The 15,216-nt window shown below is 41.5% G+C and overlaps 1 long non-coding RNA gene across 2 annotated transcripts; it reads right to left on the bottom strand.

The window, feature by feature from the left end:
* Positions 1 to 641: 641 nt before the first annotated feature.
* LOC110141799 (uncharacterized) lies at positions 642 to 14,770 on the bottom strand. Of its 2 annotated transcripts, none has more exons than XR_002315142.2 (2): positions 12,385 to 14,770; positions 642 to 821 (listed from the first exon to the last, which is right to left on the bottom strand). It is a non-coding gene; the product is annotated as an uncharacterized lncRNA (long non-coding RNA). The 2 variants fall into 2 exon arrangements; XR_011492816.1 differs by having other exon boundaries at positions 9,197 to 14,770.
* Between the last annotated feature and the right edge of the window lie 446 nt (positions 14,771 to 15,216).

Below are 15,216 nucleotides of genomic sequence, written 5' to 3' on the forward strand. Positions count from 1 at the left end.
ATGCATTTTAGGGTGTTTAGGGTATCTCTGACCAATAGCACACATGTGCACACACACACTCAACCAAAAATGTCTTGGAGGTGAGGGGAGGGGGAAGGGGGCAGTCAGAAGTGGGAGAGGGAGGCGGGCAGGAGACAAAATTGTCCCTGATTGAGGAACACTTAGACTAAATCTAAACTGAGCGCTGAGTAACATGTAATGGTGATAGTTGCTGCTCCAAATGACGACCATGAGGCATTTCAAGTTTAAATTCTTGGGCTTATTAAACTCTTCAGATGAAATTTCCAAAATGGTCCTTGATTTTTGCAAATATCATTACATATTTGCATGTGGGCAGTTAATTAAAGTCAATTTTAAACTATCAATGTTGAACGAAAATCCCCAAATTTCCCAGCCACAAAATGAAAGTATGTGTGGATGCAAGTGAAAGAGGGGCATGACTTTCATCTGTTTGTATGTTCTTTAAAAAAAAAAATAATTATTATATATATATGTACACATTCAGAAAAAAAGTTCTGTTCACTTTTTAGGGCACATTACAATCTACTCTTGTGACTATGACAAATGCTTCCTTCACTGTTGGAAATAGACAGGCAAAGGAAGAAATGGGCCAGCACTCTTGCAAGCACTTTGAATCTATGTAAAGTTGGATTTAATCATTTATTGATTCATACAGGTTTCCCACATACTTTCTAGAGCAATTTCAATAGGGAGGAAAAAAAGAAAAATACCAAAGCTACTGTCCTAGTGGCAGAATCATTTGCAGTGATCAACTACCAGTCATATGGTTTTGATGAAAAATGCCTTGTAGAGAAGAATTCCTGCAAGAAGACAGAATACCAGTAATTACCTTTTGACATTCAGGAAAAAGAAATGGTGATTACAGTTTCCTAAATGGCCAAGTTTGTGGAGGAAGTATCCATTCACATTCCCCCCAGGGTTACTCTACCACTACCCCTTTTCCAGTTTTTGAAGGACATCTGAGTCTAAATGATTTCCAAGTTCATTTAAGCATCACTATCCTGAGACCTAGGTGGTCACATAGGTGAGGCTGTTTGTGTCTTGCATGACATGAGGAAGTGACAATGTTTTATGATACTGAAGCCTGGGACCTCCAAGGACCCTTTAATTTGAATGTCCTTGTCTACATGACCTCTGAGGTAGCCACACATTTTTCACTGACCAACCTATAAACCCTGAATTCTTTATTCTACAGCCTGAGGTTGATGGTGCACCAGAGTGTTTGGAAATGGCATTTGTAATTGGCCTCCTCGGCATTTGACTGCCTTCCTTCCCAACTGCTTTTTGACTGCTTGTCTGCCCCCGTTACTCTTTGCCTTATAAGACCCTCAGGAAGAACCCTGACCATATTCCAGTCGTAGATGCTAACCTTTCTACTAACCACTGAGTGAACCTACAAATCTTTATCTTCCCTTTATGAACAATAAAAAGTCAGTAATCTGCTGTCAATAACAAAATATACACAGGTATGTGCTCTAGATTGATTCAAAATTCTAAGTATTAAATCATCAGATTTTTACTATATTTTATGGAAGATGGTATTTTCCAAAGTTGGCAGCAATACTTTTCATCCCACATGCACTTTATTTTTTAATTGGAGTATAACTGCTTTACACAGTTGTGTTAGTTTTTCTGTACAACCATGTGAATCAGCTATATGTATATATATATCCCATTTCTCTTGAATCTCGCTCCTACCCTTGGCCCCCACATCCCAATACTCTAGGTCATCACGGAGCACTAAGCTGAGACCCTGTGCTATGTAACAGCTTCCCACGAGCTAGCTACTTTACACACGGTAGTGTATATATGTCAATGCTGCTGTCTCAAATATGACCCAGCAATCCCACTACTGGGCATACACTCTGAGAAAACCACATGCTCTTTTAAAACATTGCTACTTCCTCCACCAAGGTAAAGTCTGTGCCCTCACCTCTGAAACCTGGGCAGGCCTTTGTGAGTGCCTCACCAAGAGAGTATAATGAAATAGACACTTTGTCATTTTCAAGTCTATGTCATAGCCTTTCTGCCTGTCTTTCAGGATATTCACTCTTGGGAGCACCACGCCATGAAGAAGCCCAAACAGTCCATGGAAAGAGTCCTGTGGAGAGAAACTATGGACCCTGGTCGGCAGTACCGGCAAAAGTTCCAGCTGACTACCAACACCAGATGACCATACAGGTGATGAGCCACCTTGAAAGTAAACACTTCACTCCCGCAGTAAACCTACGGTGATGGTTGGTAATTTAGTCACTAAGTTGTGTCTGACTCTTGCAACCCCACGGACTGTAGCCTGCCAGGTTCCTCTGTCCATAGGATTTCCAAGGCAAGAATATTGGAGTGGGTTGCCATTTCCTCCTCCAGGGGATCTTCCCGACTCAGGGATCGAACCCAGGTGCATTGCAGGCAGATTCTTAACCACTGAGCCACCAGGGGAGCTCATCAGTAAACTTATGCATGTGTGTATGGCTGCTTCAGCCATGTCTAACTCTCTGTGATACTATGGACTGTAGCACGCCAGGCTCCGCTGTCCACAGAGATTCTCCAGACAAGAAAACTAGAATGGGTTGCCATGCCCTCCTCCAGAGGATCTTTCTAACCCAGGCATCGAACCCAGGTCTTCTGCATCACAAGCAGATTTTTTACCACCTGGAGCCACCGTAGAAGCCCCAGTAAACCTATACTTGACATGATATAGAGGAGGGACAAGCCTGAGAAGAGACCATTTAAGCTCTACCCAAATTGCAGATCTATGAGCAAAATAAATGATTTAGTGACTTTAAGGAAGAGAGAAAAGTAAAGTCACTCTGTCATGTCTGACTCTTTGGGACCCCATGTACTGCAGCCCACCAGGCTCCTCTGTCCATGGAATTCTCCACAGTGAATACTAGACTGGGTTGCCCTTTCCTACTCCAGGAGATCTTCCCTACTCAGGGATCAAACCTGGGTCTCCTGCATTGCAGACAGATTCTTTACCATCTGAGCCATCAGGGAAGCCCATTTAAGTGGCATTAGGCCACTAAATTTGGTGGGTAGTTACGCAGCAAAGGATAACTAATATATACCTTATTATGTCAAGAATTAGCATGTATGTTTTAGACATAAGGAATTTCAGGAATTTATCCAGACAAAACTCTTGGACAAGTGCTTAGGTAAATATTTTAAAATAATGTTTATTATAAGCCTCTTTATTTTAGAGAAAAATGTTTAATCTAAATATCTAACAATTTAGACTGTCAATATATGGCACATTGTGTGATACTGGACCATTATTTGAAAAGATGACATTTGAAGTATATTGACATAAAATTTTTTCAAGGATGACCATACAGCAGGGGTTTTTGCTTCATTCTATTGAGAGTAATTGACATACAATATTATATTACTTTCAGGTGTACAACATAATGATTCAAGATTTGCATACAGTGTGAAATGATCACAATAAGCCTAGTCACCATCTGTCACCGTATAGTTTTCTTTTTCCTTGTGATGAGAACTTTTCAAATTTACTTTCATACAACTTTCAAATTTACAATCAATGCTATTGACTATAGTCACCATGCTGTACATTTCATTCCCATGACATTTATTTTCTAACTCAAAGTTTGTATCTCTTGATCCCCTTCACCCACTTTTGCCTACCCCCCCCCAATAATCCTCCCCTCTGACAACTAGCAACTTGTTCTCTGTATCTCTGAGTTTTGTATTTTCATTTATTTTGTTTTTTTTTTTAGATTCCACACGTAAGTAAAATCATATAGTATTTGTCTTTCTGTCTGACTTATTTCACTTAGCATAACACTCTGAAGTTCTATCCATGTTGCTACAAATGGCAAGATTTTATTATTTTTATGGCTGAGTTGTGTTTCATTGCATACATATACCACATCTTCTTTATCTTCTTTATCTATTCATCCATTGATGGACACTTCAGTTGTTTCCACCTCTTTGCTATTGTAAATAATACTGCAATGAACAAAAGGGAGCATACATCTTTTCAAATTAGTGTCTTCACTGTTGGATGGATATTTATTAATGTTATATCTTCTTATTGGATTGACAACTTTATCAATATAGTATGCTCATCTTTGTCTTTTAATAAACTCTTTGTTTTAAAGAATTTGTCAGACTTCTCTGGTGCTCCAGTAGTTAAGAATCTGCTTGCCAATACAGGGACACGGGTTTGATCCCTAGTCCAGGAAGATTCCACATGCTGTGGGGCAACTAAGCCCACATGTCACAACTACTGAAGCCCGTGCACCCGAGAGCCTGTACTCTGCAACAAGAGAAATCACAGCAATGAGAGGCCCATGCACCACAACTAGAGAGCAGCCTCCACTTGCCACAATTTGAAAGTCACCTACAGCGACGAAGACCCAGTGCAGTCAAAAATAAATAGATCATTTTAAACATAGCAAAGTCTATTTTTTCCTGTTTTAAGTATAACTATCCCAGCTTTCATTTGGTTTTTATTTGCAAGAAACATCATTTCCCATTCCTTTACTTTCAGGTTGTGTGTGTCCTAACATCTGATGGGAATCTCTCCCAGGCAGCATATAGATGGGCTTTGTGTTTTTATCTGTTCATCCACTCTGTGTTTTTCGGTAGAATTTAGTCTGGTTACATTTAGAAACATTGATAGATATATACTTATCAGGGCTTCCCAGGTGGTGCTAGTGGTAAAGAACCCACCTGCCAATGCAGGAGACAAAAGAGACGTGGGTTCGATCTCTGGGTGGGAAATACCCCTTGCAGGAGGAAATTGCAACCCACTGCAGTATTCTTGCCTTGACAATCCCATGGACAGAGGAACCTAGCAGGCTACAGTCCATGGGTTTGCAGAGAGTTGGACATGACAGAAGCAATTTATCACACACACACACAAACTTATACCAACCTGTTAATTGTTTTCTGGCTGTTTTGTAGCTCCTCTTTGTTCCTTTCCTCTTTTTTGCTTTTTTTTGCTCTCTTTACTTGTAATCTGATTACATTCTATAGTGTCTGCTAGATTCCTTTCTCCTTATCTTTTGTGTACCTACTATAGGTTTTTGCTTTGGGGTTACCATGAGGCTCTGGATGGAGGAGCCTGGTGGGCTGCAGTCCATGGGGCCACTTAGAGTCGGACATGACTGAGCGACTTCACTTTCACTTTTTACTTTTATGCATTGGAGAAGGAAATGGCAACCCACTCCAGTGTTCTTGCCTAGAGAATCCCAGGGATGGGGTCGCACAGAGGTCGACACAACTGAAGTGACTTAGCAGTACCATGAGGCTCACATGTAATAGCCTTTTAACTTAATATCAAATTAAACACATTTTAACTTAATAGCAAGTTCTAACACATAAGTTTGAACACATTCTAAAACTTTCCTTTTATTCCCACTGCCCCAGGTTTTATGTTTTTGATGTTCCATTTTACATCTTTTACTTTGTATATACCTTGACCAGTTATAGTTACAATTCTTTTTTGCTATTTTTGTCTTTAAACCTCCATACTAGCTTTAAGGAAATTTATCTGCAACCTTTAACATACATTTACCTTCATCAGTGAGATAATCATATCCACAGGTTTTCTTGTTACAAATTAGTGCCCTTTCTTTTCAGCTTAAAGTATCCTCTTTAACATTGCCTGGAAGGCTGGTTCAGTGGTAATGAGATGCTTTAGCTTTTGCTTGTCTGAAAAGCTCTTTATCTCTCCTTCAGTTCTGAATGGTAGCCTTGAGGGAGAGAGTGCTCTTGGTTGGACTTTTTTTTTTCCTTTCAGCATTCTGAATATATCATTCACTCTCTTCTGACCTGCAAAGCTTCTGTTGAGAACTCTGCTTATGTCTTATGGGAGTTCCTTTGTACATAATAAGTTGTATTTCTCTTGCTGCTTTAAGATTCTTTCACTTTTGACAGCTTAGTTTTAATTAGTCTAAGTCTCTTTGGGTTTATTTTGCTTTGAACTCTTTGGGCTTGTTGGATCTAGACATCTACTTCCTTCCCCAGGTTAGGGGTGTTTCAGCCATTATTTCTTCATGTAAGTTTTCTGCCTGTTCCTCTCTTTTCTCCTTCTGGGACAACATTCCACTTTCATGTTCCATGAAAGTATCTTCACTTTTTAAGTCTTTTTCCTTTTTCTCTGTTTGAGTTCCACTTCCTTGTCTTCCAGATCACTAATTCTTTCTTCTGCTTTATTTAGCCTTAGTCTGCTGTAGAATTCCTCTAGTTTTCCATTCAGTTATTGGATTCCTTAGCTTTGTGATTTTGTTTTGGACTTTCTTATATTTTCTGTCTCCTTGTTAAAATTTTCACTGTACTCATCCATTATTCTCCTGAGTTTGGTGACCATCTTTATGACCATTACTTTGAACTCTTTATCAGGTAAATTACATATATCTATCTCATCAAGGTCCTTCTGGAGTTAACCTAGTTCTTTTGTTTGGAACACATTCCTGTCTCCCCATTTTGCTTGAGCCTCTGTGTTTGTTTCTATGTATCAAGCAAAGTAGCTATCCCTCCCAGTCTTGAAGGGGTAAGCCATAGACAGCAGATGAACCTTATCATTTAACTTTGCCCTAACTCTTGGTTGTCATGTGAAACTTTGTGATTCTCCAAACAGTCTGATTTATCCCTGATAGGTCCCAGTTGCTGGCGTTGTGCCAAGACCTATGAGCATTGCAGAGGGAGGTATCCTCAGTCACAGGGAGTTTCAGGCTCATTAGGAGCTAGACCCTCAGGCGGCAGCTGTTAAGCCATGCGAATATGTGCTGCCCTGTGGGACCACAATTGTTCAACTCCGCTTTTCTCCCATCCAAGCAATCTGGAGGTGTCCCTCAGTGGCGCCACAAGAAATCAGAGCTCTGGTCCAGTGTGTGAGCTGCTTTCTGGGAGGTGCCAGTGAGCTCCAGCCAAAGGCCAAGGGTGACGGCAGAGCTTGGTGTCCCTATTTCACATTCTCTGAGAGTACTTCTGTATCCTCTAAAAGCAGGATAATCCTGAGTGTGTCCCTCGGGCTGAAGTCCCAGGAGGAGTACTCAGGCCTTTTTCACAAGGAGACTGGGGGAATGAGTCTGATTTCTGCAGTTCCCCGAGGATAGTAACTTTCCTAGAACTGCCCCTCCAAATTTCAGACCCATGGAGCCCAGAAATGCAACCTTCTCGACCTTCAGACCAAGGCCTTGGTACCCCTCTTTGCTGGGACGATGGTAATGGCACAGGATGGGGCACACCCACCAAGCCAGCAGGTTAAAGGGAAAGCGCAAAAATAGTGCTTATTAGTGACAATGCTAGCAAAGTAGAGAGCAAATGCAAAATACCATGGTCACTAGTACCTCTGTCCCCAGAGAGTCCCAAGAGACTCCTGACCCTCAAGGAGATGCTTTAAGATTTGCAAATGAGTTTCCCATATGGTCTGGGCGCCTTTCAAATTGCTGCTTTTGCACTTGGTCCTGGGTTAAGTGAGTCTTTGGTTGAGCCCTTTGTGGAATCTCTCCATTCCCTACCAACCTGTGGTTCTCCTGAACAGTAAAGCCCTATTGGTTTTCAAAGCCAGACGTTTGGCATGAGGGAGGTCATTTCTTCAATGCAAGTCCCAAGAGTTGGGGCCTGACGCAGGGCCCAGAACCCTCACTCCTCAGGGAGATGCTCCCTAGTTGTGATCTCTCTTCCTGTTGTAGGTTGCCAAGTTGGGGGTCAGGTTTCTGACAAGACTGTGCCACCACCTTTCCTGTGCAGCTCACCTCAATGTGACTGTTTTATCTTTGTTGTGGAGGAGCTTTCAGCTAGTGTTTCGGTCTTTTTCAGAAGGAATTGATCTTTATTAGCTGTAGAGTTGCTGTGTCCATTGAAGGAGATGAATTCAGGACTGTCCTACATCACTGTCTTGAACTGCTAGCCCCTAAACAGCAGTTTTTAAAACAGTATGCATGCAATGTTTCAATTTTTGTAATGTGTTTGTGTGTATATTTATATATTTAATATATGGTAAATATATATAATTAAATATATATATTTAATATATGGGAAAAATTGTTAAGATCTATACTCCAAAATACACTTAAAGCTTACCTCTGCATGAGGGCAAAGGAGTGATTTTATTTTTTTCCTGCTCATTTGCATATTCTAAATTTTCTTATTAAATGCAGAATGCTGAAATAATATTTAAAGACTTTAAGGAAAAGAGAGGATTTCTCTTTATAATTTTAGTGTAAGAAAAAGGATCATATCAGGCCATTTCTGCTTATTGTTGTGTTACCAGAAAAAGGACCAAAAACAAATTTCTCTTCTTTCCAAAGTACCAACTGGCAAGCTAGGGGCACAAATGCCAACAGAGACACTTTTCTGTGGTTGAAAGGTTAGGGGCTGGCAGCAACAACAGCAGTAATAACCACGGCATCTAGTGTGATTCTTAAAATCATCTGTCATTATAGGGAGAGTCAAGCGACCGTTCCATGTGGAGGGAAAAGTTAATTCCTTATGTCTGAAAGGCAAGTTTGGACAGAGCCTTAGATGGTCAAAGAGAACTTGGGTCCCCAAAGAGGACAACTATGCCAACCCAATCTACAACATTTAAATTCGGCTCTCAGGTTTTCTCAATTATGTGCACACATTCTGCCTTGTCGAAAAGACCTTGTTTCCTTTTCTTCTGATGTCAAATAGTGCAGTGAAAACTGTGTACCATGCCTTTCCCTGGATATACTAAGGGTTTGTAATGGTAACGCATCAGCACATAAGGTCTTGAAAGAGGTGTGTGTAGGTGAGGTTGGGGCTAGAGGAATGTCCTACCACCAGTCACTTGAACTTCAACCTGAAACTTCAAACTCTTCAAGGGGAAAAAAGAAAAAAAAAAAACTGCATTATTTAAATGGCTGCATCATATAAATTGTTCTCATGGAAGTGGCAGCTCATTCACTTTGGAATAAAAGGAAAAAGCTGCTGCGATAACATTCCTCTATCCTCTCCCCTTCTGCTCCTCCAAGAGACACTCCTTATTAGTTATTTACAGTAGAATACAGAAACTTCATTTTCCTGCTCCTACATGGGTTGCAGTTTAGCTCAAACCATCTGACCTGGGGTTGCAGCCCATCCTTGGAGGCTTGGCACAAAAGATTTATGAAATTGGTCCTAAGTACCTCATATGGGTCACAAAGCAATGAAAGGGGAAGCCTGAATGTTAAACAAAATGCATTACCTGTGGTAGGCTGCCTGCCTGAGTATCATAGGAGAAGGCTCAAGAAGAAGCCCTAAGAAGCTAACCCAGGTTTTCTCAACCATAAGTAGGAGTCCAGGGTTTCTAATCTGGAGAGGTGGGATAGGAGAGAAGATCAGAGAATGGCTGTGAATTGCTTATTGAGTCTAAAGTAGTCTAAGTAATTACAAAGTACTGAGCAAGCAATACACAAATTTCACAAGGAAGCTTTGAGTACTCCAGATTTGGGGTTTTAGTCTTGTTCTGCTACTTGCTGATATGCAATTACACGCTAAATATTTCATTCTTATCCTGAGTGATGCATCAACTTGATTGGGACATTGAGTGCCCAGACATTTGGTCAAATATCATCCTGGGTGTGTCTATGAGAATATTTCTGAATGAGATGAACAGATCATTTGACAAATTAAAGCAGACTGCCCTCCCTAATGCCGGTGGGCCTCATTCAATCAATTGAAGATGTGAACAGAACAAAAAGTCTGTAAAAGCAGGGATTCCACCTGCCTGACTACCTTGAGCTGGGACACTTTTTTCTTGCCTCCAGACCCAAATGTATACTACTGGCTCTCAGGGCTGTGGACCAGCCCAGACTATGTATATCTGTTTCACTGGAGAACTCTAATACAACCTGCTTCTCTGTCTGTAATTTGGGGGTAACACTTACCTGGTAAGACCTCTGCAAATGAAATAAGTGAAATGTGTACCATCAGCTCTGGCATACAGTTGGCACACAGTACATATTGGCTCTCCACCTAACTTACACTAGCCTGCGATAAGATTTGCTTGCTCCCCTTTTTAATAAATCAGTACTCTAAGCTTATGCTGAGTTCATTGGGTATGTATCACAGTTCACAGACTCATGTGTGTAATAAACCTCATTTTATTTCCTTTATAGCAACTTGATTCAGACCCCAGGCACACATACCACAAGACTGAAGGCATATTCTCAGTACTGAGATTTTTCTCTACTTTCAGGGGAGGAATTGAGGATATTTTGTGTTACTCAGAAAACAGGAAAAGGGAACAATCTCTAGTTATAGTTGATGTTCACACTGGCCAAGTTGTTCCTTGAGGCCCAAAGATGGCTGCTTCCTTGCCATGCACAGTTCCCTGGAATCAAGGTAGAGATGCCCTAGTACCCAGGGCTCTACCAGCCAAGTCACCTTACCCTACCCTGCATAGCATCCCTAACCCTGACGACTCCTCAGGTGCTGCCACCCCAAAGGGGCCCCTGATACGAAACTACTCACATTCATATCATATTTCACCTGATTTGAGAAAATTTGAGAAATGTAAAATGTATGGATCTACAATGTAGCTAAATAAAGATAAAGTATATCAGATCACTTACAGAAGGGCAAGAGGAGTGATTTCTATTATCTCATGCTTTTGATAAAACCAGTTCTTAGAGCCAACTACTAACAAACATTGGGAGTGGGAATAAGTCATACTCACTTTTGGAGTGTGGGAATAAGTCATACTCACTTTTAAATAGTGTTTTCTAATCGTATCCTTCACAGAGCAATGCTATTGAGAATATATTTCATAGTTTTGAACTCTGTACTATTTTGAACTTTATACTATCTGTGCATCCAAAAAATCAGAGGTATGCTAATGCAGATAAATGTAGCTATGGTGAAAGCACAAAGAAGGAAACTGATAGAAACAACTTATTTTAAAACTAAATCTTTAAAATGTTGAGAAAAAAACAAGGAGAATATAGGATCACAGATCACCAATAATGTTTCTGTATTTTAAAGGAAAACACTTGAGGAATACTAGATAGTAAAACCCACTGGTGAGCAAGCTAGCAAATTCAAATCAATTTGATACCAAAGACTGGCAAACTTCGGCAAAATTTCAGATGACACAAAACTGGCCGAGATGATGGGTGACAGAATCAAAGTTCAAAACTACCTTGTCAATATGAAACAAGCTTCTAAATGTAAAAGCACATATATAATTTTCAGTGCGGATCACAATAAACTATGGAATATTCTTCAAGAGATGGGAATACCAGACCACCTGACCTGCCTCTTAAGAAACCTGTATGCAGGTCAGGAAGCAACAGTTAGAACTGGACATGGACCAACAGACTGGTTCCAAATCAGGAAAGGAGTATGTCAAGGCTGTATATTGTCACCCTGCTTATTCAACTTATATGCAGAGTACATCATGAGAAACACTGGGCTGATGAAGCACAAGCTGAAATCAAGATTGCCAGCAGAAATATCAATAACCTCAGATATGCAGATGACACCACCCTTATGGCAGAAAGTGAAGAAGAACTAAAGAGCCTCTGATGAAAGTGAAAGAGGAGAGTGAAAAAGTTGGCTTAAAGCTCAACATTCAGAAAACTAAGATCATGGCATCCGGTCCCATCACTTCATGGCAAATAGATGGGGAAACAGTGGAAACAGCAGCTGACTTTATTTTTCTGGGCTCCAAAATCACTGCAGATGGTGGTTGCAGCCATGAAATTAAAAGACACTTACTCCTTGGAAGGAAAGTTATGACCAACCTAGACAGCATATTGAAAAGCAGAAACATTACTTTGTCAACAAAGGTCCGTCTAGTCAAGGCTATGGTTTTTCCAGTGGTCATGTATGGATGTGAGAGTTGGACTATAAAGAGGGCTGAGCGCAGAAGAATTGATGCTTTTGAACTGTGGTGTTAGAAAAGACTCTTGAGAGTCCCTTGGACAGGAAGGAGATCCAACCAGTCCATCCTAAAGGAGATCAGTCCTGGGTGTTCATTGGAAGGACTGATGTTGAAGCTGAAACTCCAATACTTTGGCCACCTGATGCAAAGAGCTGACTCTGAAAAGACCCTGATGCTGGGAAAGATAGAAGGCAGGAGGAGAAGGGGATGACAGAGGATGAGATGGTTGGATGGCATCACCAACTCAATGGATATGAGTTTGGGTAAACTACGGGAGTTTGTGATGGACAGGGAGGCCTGGTGTGCTGCGGTTCATGGGGCTGCAAAGAGTCGGACATGACTGAGCAACTGAACTGAAACCAAATTGGGGTTTAAAAAAATTAACTGCTCCTGTACACTGTGCTATTGGCCTATTTAAACAAAAATTAAAAGGAGATTTGGATTCATAAAAATAACATGAAGCAATTTAATCACTTTAAACCTTATTTACATTAAATATTAAATATTACCTTCAAGACACGTGGTGTGCGAATCATGGGATCGCCAGTAGCAGAAGTCACGAAGGATACACCAGTCACGTCTCACCGGAAGCGACATGTCTGGTCCTCAGCACCATATTATAAGAGCAGCATAAACCAGCACAGGAGGTCACTGCAGCAAGAACTGCTTCGTGGTTGACCCAAGACTGCTGCAGGTGTAAGCCAACATTTTCTTCAGTCCTTATCTCAACCCATCCACGAGTCAAACATCCTACGAGAAGAGGACTCACTGACTGAGCTGAGATCTCTTCACTAACCCTTTGGCGGGCCAGAGTAGTGACAAGTCTCCAAAAATCTCCTCTGACTTCCGTAGTCAAAAGTGTACACATCTCGATTTATTATACTACCAAGATACCCTACGTTATAGAGATTATGTCTCAAAAGGACACTGGAGAAAACGATGCTGAGTAATAAAAAGCTGATGTTAAAAATGTAATGAGAATCATTTAAGTTAACAGAAGAGAAAATGAATCAACGGTTGACTTTGAGATTAGCTATTTGTCCCTCCCTACAATGAGTAGAATGACTTTTGAGAAATGGTAAGACGGCCCAAACTCTGTTCTTGCATGTTCAGTCATATCTTTGACCAAAAGCCATGAGCAGGACGGGAATCTTAAGCACCTAAGGTTCTCCCTCAAAACAGACACTATAAGGCAGGCCCACTAATAACCCCATGGGAAATAATTTATCCTAAAGGAAGAGTCAAGAGACACAAAGACAGTAGGCCAGAAACCTAGGTGAAAGGCAATTCTTTAGAAAGCACTGTATCACCAAAATTACCACACAACTAAGCGTAGGCCCCATGGGTTCAGTCCCATATCTTAGTAGAGAAACTCGCAATAATGTATTAAAAAGTAAAAGAACATCTTCTGGCTAAGATGACATTGTAAACTTACAGTCTAAGTCTCCCCTCTCCACCATGCTTTGCTTTAAACAGGTAGCAATGACAGATGACACTTAAAAAAAAAAAATCTAAAACATGCAGTCATATCTTTGTAGAGAAAAAAGTAAACTAGAACACAAAGCAGCCAAGCACGCTGAAGCTACAGACGTGCTAGGCTCTGGGCCTGAGGTCTGTCGGAAGCTGACCAGAGTCTGCATGAAAGCTCCTCTCCTCCACCCTCAGAGGGGGCCTACCCTAGTTTCTCTGCCTGAAATCCACAGCTGTGGTGGGGCCTCCCTTGTCGTGAAAAGAGACTGAAGAGGTTTCCCTGAGTCATACTCTGCTGAGTTGGGCTGTGTTCTAGGGAGCAAAGATGCATGGCCAAGGCGGGTTGGGGAAGATGAGGCAGACATAGTCTCAAGTCGTGGTCTGGGCCAACCCGCCTCCTGCCTCAGGGGCTGCTGTGTGAAGAAAGGCGTTAACACAGCAGGTCTGAGGCTGCCTGCTTTAGAAGGCCTCCTTGCAAGGTACGCCCTGGATAGCTTCTCAGGATGTAGCACCCAAAGCATTCCCTGATACGGCAGGTGCCCTGTACCTAAACTGTCTGTACAAACAACGTGATTTATCGTTAACATCTGCTTTCCTTCTGGGAGTCTGGAACTTTGGTACACGCTAAGCAGAAGATGCCTCCGTAATCAGCTTCTAATAAAGTCCAGAAATCCAATTCTCTAATAGACAATCCTGGGCAGAAAATACTCTACACATATTCCACATTTTTTGCTTCTGGAAAAAAAAAAAAGAATGGTACGCCTCCTCAGGGGAAGGAAAGAGTGGAAGGAAGCCTGTGCATAGCTTTCTCCAGAATCTGTGTCTTTTTCCCTTAGTGATCCTGTCACACATTCTTCCACTGTAATGGACCTTAGTAATGAATCCACCTATGTGCTGAGTTGCATGATTCCTCCCAAAGTAGCCCCAGACGTGTGTGGCCTCAAGGATCCCACAAAGCACGGGATTCACTAGAACAACTCCAACTCACTGAAATACAGCTACAGTATTATTTGGGGAAAGAAAGAAGGGCTGAGGATGATGAAATGCTGGTGCCTGGGTGACTGTGGAGTTTCTCAGAGTACAAAAGAGCAGCTGAATCGTTACCTGCAGCTGAATCGCTCTCTGCTGTGAGAGGTAAACATTACCTATGGAATTTGAAAATAGATGCAAGAGAAGACAACTTGCCTCCTGGGATCCCCTGGCTTCTTTTGGCCCTGCCAGCTGAAATGAAGACGAGAGAGAGGCCTGGGGAAGTCCGTGCTTCATGTGCTTTCCACCTGGTGTGAGAGAAAAGGGATCAGTGTTCCCAAAGGTGGGCTTTGAATGAACCAGAGGTGATAAAAACAGCTGGTAAGGTGTTCATTCCTTCAGGCAGAAGGAAAAAAAAAGCAGGGAGGAAGGGGGAGACACACTGGGAGCCTTTTCCGCAGCCGGGACCAGCCCTCACCTTTCACTCCAGCCGGGACCAGCCCTCACCTTTCACTCCAGCCGGGACCAGCCCTCACCTTTCACTCCAGCTGAGGTCTCTCTGTAGCTGTCACTTTAACCCTGCAAATGCTGAATTCACTGCTGGGGCTTTGGGCAAAACATGCAATGATTAAAAAAATTTTTTTTCAATGACTTTGTGCCCTTGTGGTTATTTCATTGACATATGATTAGAACATGTTTATAATTTTCATAGATAGTAGAGAAAGATCATAATAATCAGGGGAATGTGCAAAGAAAAATTATTAGTTGTGTACAACTCTCTGATGCTTTGGCCATGAGTAGGAATACTGACATTCAAACTCTGAATATTGAAAACAGCAAATCTCCGTAACCAGCGACCTGTGTTATGATTTTTCCTTACTGGCACCTCTTTTTACAAAAGG

This window comes from Odocoileus virginianus, chromosome 18 (assembly GCF_023699985.2).
Source record: "Odocoileus virginianus isolate 20LAN1187 ecotype Illinois chromosome 18, Ovbor_1.2, whole genome shotgun sequence".
NCBI lineage: Eukaryota > Metazoa > Chordata > Mammalia > Artiodactyla > Cervidae > Odocoileus > Odocoileus virginianus.